This window comes from Lemur catta, chromosome 1 (genome assembly GCF_020740605.2).
Source record: "Lemur catta isolate mLemCat1 chromosome 1, mLemCat1.pri, whole genome shotgun sequence".
NCBI lineage: Eukaryota > Metazoa > Chordata > Mammalia > Primates > Lemuridae > Lemur > Lemur catta.
Window position 1 is genome coordinate 188903272 of NC_059128.1, and position 9913 is coordinate 188913184.

Below are 9913 nucleotides of genomic sequence, written 5' to 3' on the forward strand. Positions count from 1 at the left end.
CCTAAGCTCATCTGCAGCCAACAATTTATTAATATGCATCTAACATGTGTATTTGGAGCCTTCCCCACTTCACAGGTTCCCTGACAACTTTCTACATTGAAGAATGGGCCGAAAGGGATGGCCTGCGCCATCTAGTGGTGTACTGATGAATGGCAGCTTGCTCCTAGCTCTCAAAACTGTCCCAATGAAAGTTGCACAGGGAGGTATAAAAAACTCTAGTTCTCAGGACCATCTCAAAATCTATTGTATCAGATTCTGAACCTAAGTTTTAAGCAATATCCCCAAGCGACTCTGTGGAGTCATGGACGTTTTTTAAAAAGCACCACAGTGAAATACTGAATCTGAAACTACCTGGAGAGTGACTCAATATCTCAAAAAACATTGTAAAAATACCCAGACAAAAGTAAATATTTATTGATTTATTGATTTAGATACTATGGTGTCATCTGCAGAAAGGTTAGAAGTCCTTAATCTTTCTGAGCCAGGTGTGCCTCCAGGAAGGCTGACCCAGCAGCCTGGGTGGTGGATGACCGTCCGTGGGGGAGACCAGCGGGAATCAGGATTCCGCAGACGGGAGGACAGAAGAGTGTGCTGAAGCCCATTCCGTGTCCAGTTACCACTGCGCTGCCTTTTGAAATGGTTTATATATGGCCACACAGGTCCACACACCTGTCAGAGCACAAGACAGATCAATTAGAAAAAGTGGTATGAAATTTGAATTAAAGAAATCAATTTGTGAGAACATGCAAAGCTCTAGAGGTTTAGCAATCTCTCTAAAGTTCAAATAAGAGTTTGAGGTTTTAACTTGTCTTCCAACTTGTGTTCTAGGCCAAGTGTTTCCCAAACTTAACTTATTTGCCTACCACTGTCATGATTTTTCCTATACCCATATGTCAGGTGAAATGTGACTTCCTCAATATTTCCTTAATTGGAAACTACTATAAATAAATCACTGGTATGACTTGCCATATGGAGAGGGAAGTCATAAACACTATTTTAAATGTATTCATAGGAATTCCACCTAAAACAATCTCTTATCATATCATTCCATACAATGGAAAACACAGTGCTTGGGGAGTTCTTCCTGGACACTCCACTGTGAGTGAACACCACGTTCTCTGTTTGAAATTTAGCCCCTTTCTAACGGGTGTCTTTGTCTCCCACAGCATAGGTCCCTTTAGCGAAGATTCCTTAATAATGACACATGATCTCAGGTAGTCCCAAAAGATGTATATTGCTAAAGAAGATTCTAAAAAATTAACTAGAGATCTTATAAAGTGATTTTTAAAACAACCAAGAAACTTAATCTAGAAGAACACTTGTGATTCTGGTTGTTACAGGCTAAGTATCTCTTATTACCATGGCATTTGAGGTGATGAAAAAGTATTATAACATCTTTCAGGTTCATTTATTTAACAAACCAGTGAATACAAATAAAAACAACACAACCCCAACATACAGAGTCCAAACATGGATTCTTTACAGGACAGTAATTTTAGCTTGGATAAGTAGGCCTGTTTTAAACTGGCTGTTTGAATGGTGTCCTATTTAGAGTAAGAACCAATTACATTCATAGAAAAGGCTCATGCTTACACTGGGACTGAAAATTACAAAAACAAATGACATTCCAAAACTGTTTCATTTCAAGAGATAAAGACATGAGAGAAAACATAGACTTGAACACAAATGTGTACCTTGGAAAGACAGGCATCACGGTATGACTGGCACACAGCACAGGTTCTGTGTCAATATTCATGGTTACCAAATTCATCTGTACACATATAACCTACTGAATACAAAGAAACAAGTTGAAAAAGGATTCAAAACTTAATTAAGTGATAAACAAATGTACAGAACACTTAACAGGTCCCTGATATCAATACATTTATGCAGCAAAATAAAAATACTAAAGGATTAAAAAAATAATTTTTTTGTAAACAAAATATAGTAGAGGAAACAAAAAGAATAAAAGAAAGTTGAAGGAAGAGATTGGGTTACAACTCCTTTAATGGCCACCTACTTGATCATTTGTATTGCCTTTTAGTGATATTGTAAGTCAACACTGAATTGTGTATGATCCTGAGAAAGAGGTGAAATGTCCCAATCACAAATGTAAAGGACATGGAAATAATCTCTGTTGCAAACTTGTGGCATTGGCAGGAAGGACTTCTCTATCGTTTGTAGACAAAGACACTGCAGCCCTGAGCTCCCCTAGACAGTTAATTCAAGGGCTGGAAGTAGACTCACGTGACCTGACTTTAAACGCATTGCTTCTGCTTTCCTTTAGGCTCCAAAATGTGTTCTCTGTGCACATGTCTGTTCTACAAACTTCCTTCACAGAGAATCAGATGTCAAGCTCAGAACTTCTGCAGGAGGTGGGGGTTATCTGGTGACCCCTCTATCTTCCCTCTCCCAGAGGTGGTCCCCATGGCCTGCAGCTCTCTCTAACCTTTCCTTCAGCACAGGAGGGTGTTAAACGGGTAGTTGCCAGAAGGCTTCCCGGCACCAACTTCAAACAGGGAAATGTGGTCCCACACCAAGGCTGTAACCACACATAGCAGGTACCGCCAGGTAGGACCAAGCAGGCGGGCAGGCTACGTACATGGGCCACCAGCCAGAGTGCAGACCAACTCCCAGGTCATGGAAGACACTTTGTTAAATAGCCCTCATTTACACTAAAAACTCTAAAATCCAGACTTCTGTTCCCATAGAAACAAACCAAACCAAACCGAACCGCCTCCACTCTTAGCTGAGCACACTCACCATCTGAAGTGGTCTCACACTCGCTGCACCACCCCACCGAGCTCCAGGGATCCGCACTGCGGGGGCCTGTGGAACCGGAGCTGGCACTTCAGTTCCAGGAGCTGGGGGCTTCTCTCTCCTAACCAAATTTTTAACATGTTATAGTTATTTTAAAATGTTACAATTAATTTGTCATAGTTAATTTAAATGTTACAATTCCAATCACTTTCTCACCCCTCTCTACCCCTACCACTACCCACCACACCCCATGCTGCAAACCGGAGTTTTTATTCAAAATACAAAACATGTACATGCAATCATTTGGCTGTCTGTACAGTTTCCTTGGAATCCATTTCACCCAAAAGGAATTTGAACTCTGAGAGTTTCTCCGGATATATGTCAATGTATCTTTTCCGTTTTAAAAGTGAACAATCAACAAATTCAACTTAATTTTTAAAAAATGGGACTTCTTTCGATTAAAATAATGCCATTGATAGATAACATTTCAAGATATGAAATAATGACAATTAAAAGAGCTATTGATTGCTTAAATGTTAACATAAAACTTTGACCTTGAAAATTCCATGCTAGAATCACACACGACTTTTTCTTTTGCCTCCAACCTCCCCTTTTTCTGCTGTGTTTTTCTATGCCACTGAGGCTTCCAGCCCCTTGACCCTATATTTTTGAAGCCTCATTTTTCATCTCTTTCTTTGTTTCAAAGTTTCATGTTGCCAAACACTGTACACACCGTTGACCAACCTTTCATAAGTGATTTTCAACCTTCTCACTATCTTTGCTTAGATCATTCTCCAATCTGGAATTGATACAACATTTACAGAACTATGCTAGTAGTTTAGCTGCCTTCCTTCATTGAATATCACACCTTCCCCCAACAAATCCTCTTATCACTAAGTTATGGAGAAAGAATCTCAGAGAAACTTCTCAACTTGCCCAAGGCCTCATCTAGGGAGGGGTGGGACTGGGATGGGAGCCCACACTATGTGCTCTGTCCACACTCCAGACTGCCCCCTGCCCTCTACCTTCTCTGCCCCTCTCCAGCCTAGCTAGCCAGTCTTGGTGGAAATACAGGAACAAATCACTTGCCGTGGGCATCGTGATTGTCCCCTGACGGCCTCCACCTGGCTCCTCTCCCTTTCCATTCCAAGTCACTGGCAACCTGTGAAGGACCCTCAGGATCTTTAATGGTCACCAGAGCCCATGGAGTCCAGACAATGCCCTCCTCCCACGCCTCCACTCTCCAAAAAGCCCTCCAAAATTTCTTCTTTGGAATAAACTATAAATTTATCAAAGCAATTCCTTCCTAGAACTAGGGATATAAAACATAAGATCACAATGCATTATTATAAAACATTCAAAATAACACATCTAAGAAATACACATCCCTGCCTTTAATCTGAGTTGGTTTTTAAAATGTATACCTCTGGGGTAACTTTGGCTTCTGGCTCACTCATCAGTTTGTATTTCTTCCCATTTTGCACTAACTTCTGGCAAAGAGCAGGCTTCTCCAGTGCCATGAATTTCTTAGAGGAGTGCTTTCCAGACTTGGAAATGTCCTACAGGTAGGAATAGGCTTTGGTTTTGAAATTCATCAGCAACAATGGCCAGAAGCAGTGCGTATGGCAGCCTGTGTTTAATCTTCATTTCCTTCTACAAAAGAAAGAAATGGAATAACTTTCACAGTGCTCTGAAGACATGTGCCACAGGCACTGACGTGCCTTTCATCTGAGTTCAGGCTTCTGGAACTCCCAACATCTTCCTGCAAAAACACTACAGCCAAAAGCAACAAATTTACCCTGTGTGCACCAACAACTTTCTTGTAAAGGATGTGAGAAAATTAAGTGAGTACTAGCATCATACATTTGGACTAATTACATGCCGTTTATACAAATAGAATAAAATTAATTTGCCGAACATGGTTCCTGTCTATTCAGTTTATTTCTACCCAGTATTTTAGGTATTTTTATGCTCAATTTCATACCTATCCCTTTGGCATTTTATGTGTGTTGCTTGAATGGCATAAAGAGGTTAATGTAACCATTCACTCAGGCTTCCTTGGTAAAGCAGCTATAGAGCTGAACAGGAAATTTAGGTTTCCAGAAGGCAAAGTTCAAGGGAATCTTTTCCTGTGCAAAAAATGAAAATATTAACCCAAGACGAAAGAGTAAGCCTAAAACATCATCCAGGAAGGACATCCAGCCTTGCCCATGCTTTCTCTCTTGGTTGGGCCCTCCTCTACATCAGCTGATATGAGAGTTCTTAGCCTGGCTTCCTGGGAAGTTTAGATAAAGCCCTGCTAACTTATTTAGTATAATTGTTAAAAAAAAAATAGACTCATTAAATAATATTACTTATCCTGAATTTGTGCTAATTACTCAAACTGTGATTAATCAATTAAGAAATTTTTATAAATGTAATCCTTATTTTTAATTTTTATCAAACCCTCATTTCAAATCCCAAAATATGATTTTTACTCACCTTTTCATCAGTCTGCTTTGCTTATCTCAATTCTCATCCACCTCTATCTTCCATCGAAGTTCTCATCAGGCCCGACCCTGCTTAGCTTCTGAGATCAGATGCGATTGGCGCCTTCAGGGTGGTGTGGCCACCAACAGCTGCCTGTCTCCATGACAGCTGTACTGATCATGGGAAAGGTAAGAAAGGAAATTCCATGACCACTCTGCTGATCTATAGAGAAGTTTAGAAAATGGATGAAATATCACAGTTTTATTTTATATTCTTGAAATCTGATTTCCATTATGAATACACAAAATACCACCCCTAAGCCACATTACCTTGCATACATTAAGTGCTTCATAAATATTTGCTGCTGCAGACACCAGAATGCTGCACCACTTGGGTAGATAGTGAGGGACCTCTGGCTCTCTAGGGACAAAAGCAGGTGCCCCGCCTTGGGGAAAGAGAGCTCATGTTCCGTGTCACATGGTTGCAGAGTGACCCACAAAAGGTTCTAACATGGCCACAGAACTTTTAACATGTGAGACACTGAACATCAGGCTGGCATCATGTTCTGTTAAAATATAAAGGTAATTAGTGTTCTCGGCTTTCCATGGTTTCCACACATACTCGCACATACGCTCATGCGCACATGCTGCTTAAACTTTTACCAAATAAGTACTTTCTTATTTGTACTTTCTTATTTTCTTATAGGTACAAGCCGAGGGAATGTGGAAAATGAAGGAAGGTAAGACAGGGTGGGTCTCTGTTAACATCAGGCAAGGTTCCCATTTGTCCCAAGGTGACAATCCGGGGCTTAGAAACAAGATCTGCTTACTTGCTCCAGGACAAAACACAGTACTTGATCTCACTGTTCTGTTGATCTCAAATATCAGATCACTTCCCATGTTCCACACACTGGAAAACTCCCTCGAGTCCACCTGTAGTCTGCAATGGACAGGTGAGAACACCTGCTCAGTCCTAACGTTTACATAGGAGAAGATTTCTTAAAATTATTATGAGTTTTTTCAATTCATTCAAGAGCACAGAGGGAGCTCCATAGCAATCTGACACAGCATCATTCTCCAAAAAAATGATGCATGTGATTACGTGAGATGTGTGAACATGAGTTATGCATTCTGTGTTTTTTCCAACCTGGAATTATTTTTATATAAAAACAATTTAAGTCTTCTGCATTCACGATTAGTTACCAAAACTGTGCCTGGCAAAGTAGCCTGGTGGTCACTTCTTCATTGCGTGTCTGAGGGACACAGTGAGGACATGCAGATAATAATAAGCAGTATTCACATAAATGTTTTCTTAAAGCAATTTAAAGAATCCTATTTTATAACAAAAAATATTCACATTCTCAGTCACCAATTGCTTGAGTACCCACCTCTGGATTTGCAACCAAGGGCAATTTTAAACAGATATTTAAACGTCTTGAGAAGTCAATACAATGACCCTTTATCATGTTTGCAGAACCCACCTCACGTCAAAGGAAGAAAATCTGATTAAATGTGACTCTTCAGTTTCTGCGCACGCCAATCCGGCAGGTAAGTGTCTCTCGGATCTTTGTCCGGGGCTGTAACTGCTCCCGCTCCCTCCTCATCCTTCCACCTGGTCCTCACGTCCTGCTCACACGCAGCCTGGGGAGCGTGGGGGGTCACGGACCACAAGCGGCAAAGGTGCCGCCTCACTCCTGCCCCGAGTAGCAGGTTCCTGGACAGAAGACTCCCAAGTCCCCATCCGTGCAGACCATGAGGGTCTGACACGGCGTCATCAGCAATGTCCTCAGCAGAGTCTCTCAACGCAGGGGCCAGTGTCTCACCTGGAGCACGGCAGCCCCATCCCAGAGTCCTTCAGGGTGACAGGACCCCAGAACTCCCCTGGAGTCTCACGATGGCTGAGATGACACTGGGCCGGCACCAGCGCTCCAGGCTCCTTCTGCAGGTGGAGAGATGCCCTCGGAGGTAAGGAAGGAGCGGACCCTGGTTTCAGGTGAATTGAAACTAGAACTGGATTGAGAGTCTTGACCCAGCACCCGATGGGGCCGAGGTTCCCCCGGATCTGGCTCCCCACTGCTGCAGCACTACCAGCCCCCTCAGCCTGCTGCCCTCCGGCCGCTCCTCGCTGTTTGTGCTCAGGGAGGCCCACTCCTGCCTCAGAGCCTGAGCACTTGCCGGCTCCTCCCACAAATACCTTCACACCCTTGAGATCTCTGCACAGACGCTGCATATGCAGAGAGGCTCCTGACACAAGCACTCTTCCCCCTTCATTTTCCTTCCAGGCAGGGACCCCTCCTGCCACACTGCACCCAGCAGCTTCTATTGCCTGTCCCCTCCCCAGCAGCATGCAAGCTGCAGGGCTGTATCCCCAGGGCCTGGGGAGTGCTTAGTGATTTTTTCAAGGACCAGATTTCCATAATATTAAATGTATTGTGAAAGGCAACAGCAATGAATGTTCCTCTTGTCTACACTGGCCACTGGTGGCACGAGTGTGGGCCCTCGACTTCTGTAACTAAGTCTCTCTCTGCCACTTTCCTCAACTGTTAAATGGGAATTAGAATAATACCACTAAGAAAGTTATAAAAATTAAATTATAGGTAGGGATTGTGCCTGGCACCCAGCAAGCACTCAGTGAATATTCACAGACCTATATTGCTATTATTTTGCTATGGAAATGGGTGGCAATCATGTGAAATGCAAGGGTTCTAAAGTAGACAACAACCCTTTCACTTCAGGTCAGACCTAATGTGTCATGGGATTGGCTTTCTATCTTCCGGGTCTGCCTTGGGAAGGGCACCTGAGGGTGAGGTGCAAGGTCCCCACACACTGTTCAAGGTCCCCACACCACTGTTGGGGCCCGAAGGTGCAGACAGTCCACCATGACCGTGCTCCAGCCCTTCGCACACAAGCTGCCCAGACTATCAGCCTCTCGGGGCAGTGTCTGGAGACCAGGGGTTGAAAAAGAATCAGCTTTGAAAAGGCATTCAAGACAAAATGGCAGATAAAGGCAAAAAGTCCTCAGAATTGTGGTCTTAGAAGAGTCTAAGTCAGAAGGTTCTGAAATGCAGACACAGCCCTGTCCTGCTTGAACTTGTCCTGGTTCTGCTTTCCTTGCGATCTAGAAATTATTTACCGTATATACCTTTCAGTACTGTCTAAAACCCTGCTGACAATTTATATGTCCTGAAAGAATAATTAAGAAGTGATGTGTGCTACTGACAGTTGGAAATACAACTAAAGGTTCCTGCATCATTTCTGCAATGAAGGGAAGTCACATGTATCTTACCAGATTCACTTGAGAGCTGCTCGTGGGACTGCTGTCCTCTCCTACATGAGAACATGCACTGGGAGGAGCTTGCAGTAAATAATGTAGGTACTATTTTTTTTTAAAGTCACAGTATTATAACATGGATCTAAACTCACCGAATTTTGTCCCTTAATTAATTCTTAAGTCCAAAACCAGTCTCTTTCACATCAAAGGAGCCTCGTTCCTCTTTAGAAAGGGACAAAATACCATTTCATTGCTTGAATATGATCTCAACTCAAAATTTTGTCTTTGATAATGGTTTCATGTGGGCATCCTCCAAGTCCCAGCAGCCTGTTCAAAAGTAAGTTTAAAACACCTGCCCGTGTGGTGAAAGCCAGCACCAGGGGGCACAGGGGGCAGAGGGGGCAGAGGGGACTGTCCCCTGGTGGGAAGGAACAGGCACTGCCAGGGAGCCCTGAGAGGCTGAGGGGGCGGTCGACTGCCCACCGAACTCCGTGCCCCTAAGGGCGGGTCTGGAGGCTCCCACAGAAGCTTGGTGGCCACGACCCACAGCTGGGGCCAGGGAGACATTCGGGCTCAGCAAAAGGGAACCCCACAGAGTGAGCCCCCGGGTCCAACCTGCCACGCAGAGAGTCTCCCACTGCTCCGGAAGCCAGGCCTGCGCATCGCATTTCCTCATCCCTCGAAGTCAACTCTGCGGCCGACGATTAACCTCAGGGTAGGTTTCAACACAGGTTTGTTAGTAAGGATAAAAAGGAGATAACCAGCATGTGGTCATGAGAAAGCTGATTTGGATGTATCCAGATACCAGAGAAATTCAAAGTAATCACCATAATGAGAGACTTTACCATTTCCAGGGAAAGACATTTGAGAACTTTTTCATTATTGTTTCTGCTTCATGACTTGAATAACAAAGATTGTGCCTGAAATTTCTGAAAATATTAAATGTTCAATTCAGCAGTGTTGTTCTCAAGTAATCTGTGAATGATACAAATCATCAAGATGAAAAGCTCAAAAATATGGTACTTAATGCTAAGAGGGCTCTGTAAGTGTGATCTCCGTCCTTGGGACACACACACGGAAGGATTAGCCTGAGCAGAGAAGCGGGATCCGGCACCCCCTCCTACCTCCTTGCTGCAGGAAGCACACGGCGGCGGGGGGGGGCGGGGGTGCTGTCCACGCTCGACGTCCACAGGGAGGCAGAAGTCAGCCAGAGGCCTGCTGGGACAGGGTGTGCACCACGGCACCATGCCAGAGCCTTCACTTTTCAACAGCATTCGCCCGGGCCGGCCACAGAGGAAGCTCCTTGAAGAGCCCACACCACGGCTGAGCTGCTTCCCTATCTTTGGGTGGAAGAAATACAAGCGATCTTTATTTCCTTCATCCTCCAAGTCCCAGCAGCCTCCCCTCGGCGCTA

General features: G+C 43.9%; 1 long non-coding RNA gene across 7 annotated transcripts; it reads right to left on the reverse strand.

Annotated features, from left to right (window-relative positions):
* Positions 1-402: 402 nt before the first annotated feature.
* LOC123641547 lies at positions 403-9223 on the reverse strand. Of its 7 annotated transcripts, none has more exons than XR_006736310.1 (11): positions 9115-9223; positions 8652-8826; positions 7052-7167; positions 6710-6869; positions 6059-6168; positions 5559-5794; positions 5242-5451; positions 4185-4413; positions 2764-2881; positions 1695-1789; positions 403-669 (listed from the first exon to the last, which is right to left on the reverse strand). It is a non-coding gene; the product is annotated as an uncharacterized LOC123641547 (long non-coding RNA). The 7 variants fall into 7 exon arrangements; XR_006736312.1 differs by having other exon boundaries at positions 5242-5402; positions 8652-8721; positions 9115-9133; XR_006736314.1 differs by having other exon boundaries at positions 4185-4319; positions 8652-8721; positions 9115-9133.
* Positions 9224-9913: the final 690 nt, after the last annotated feature.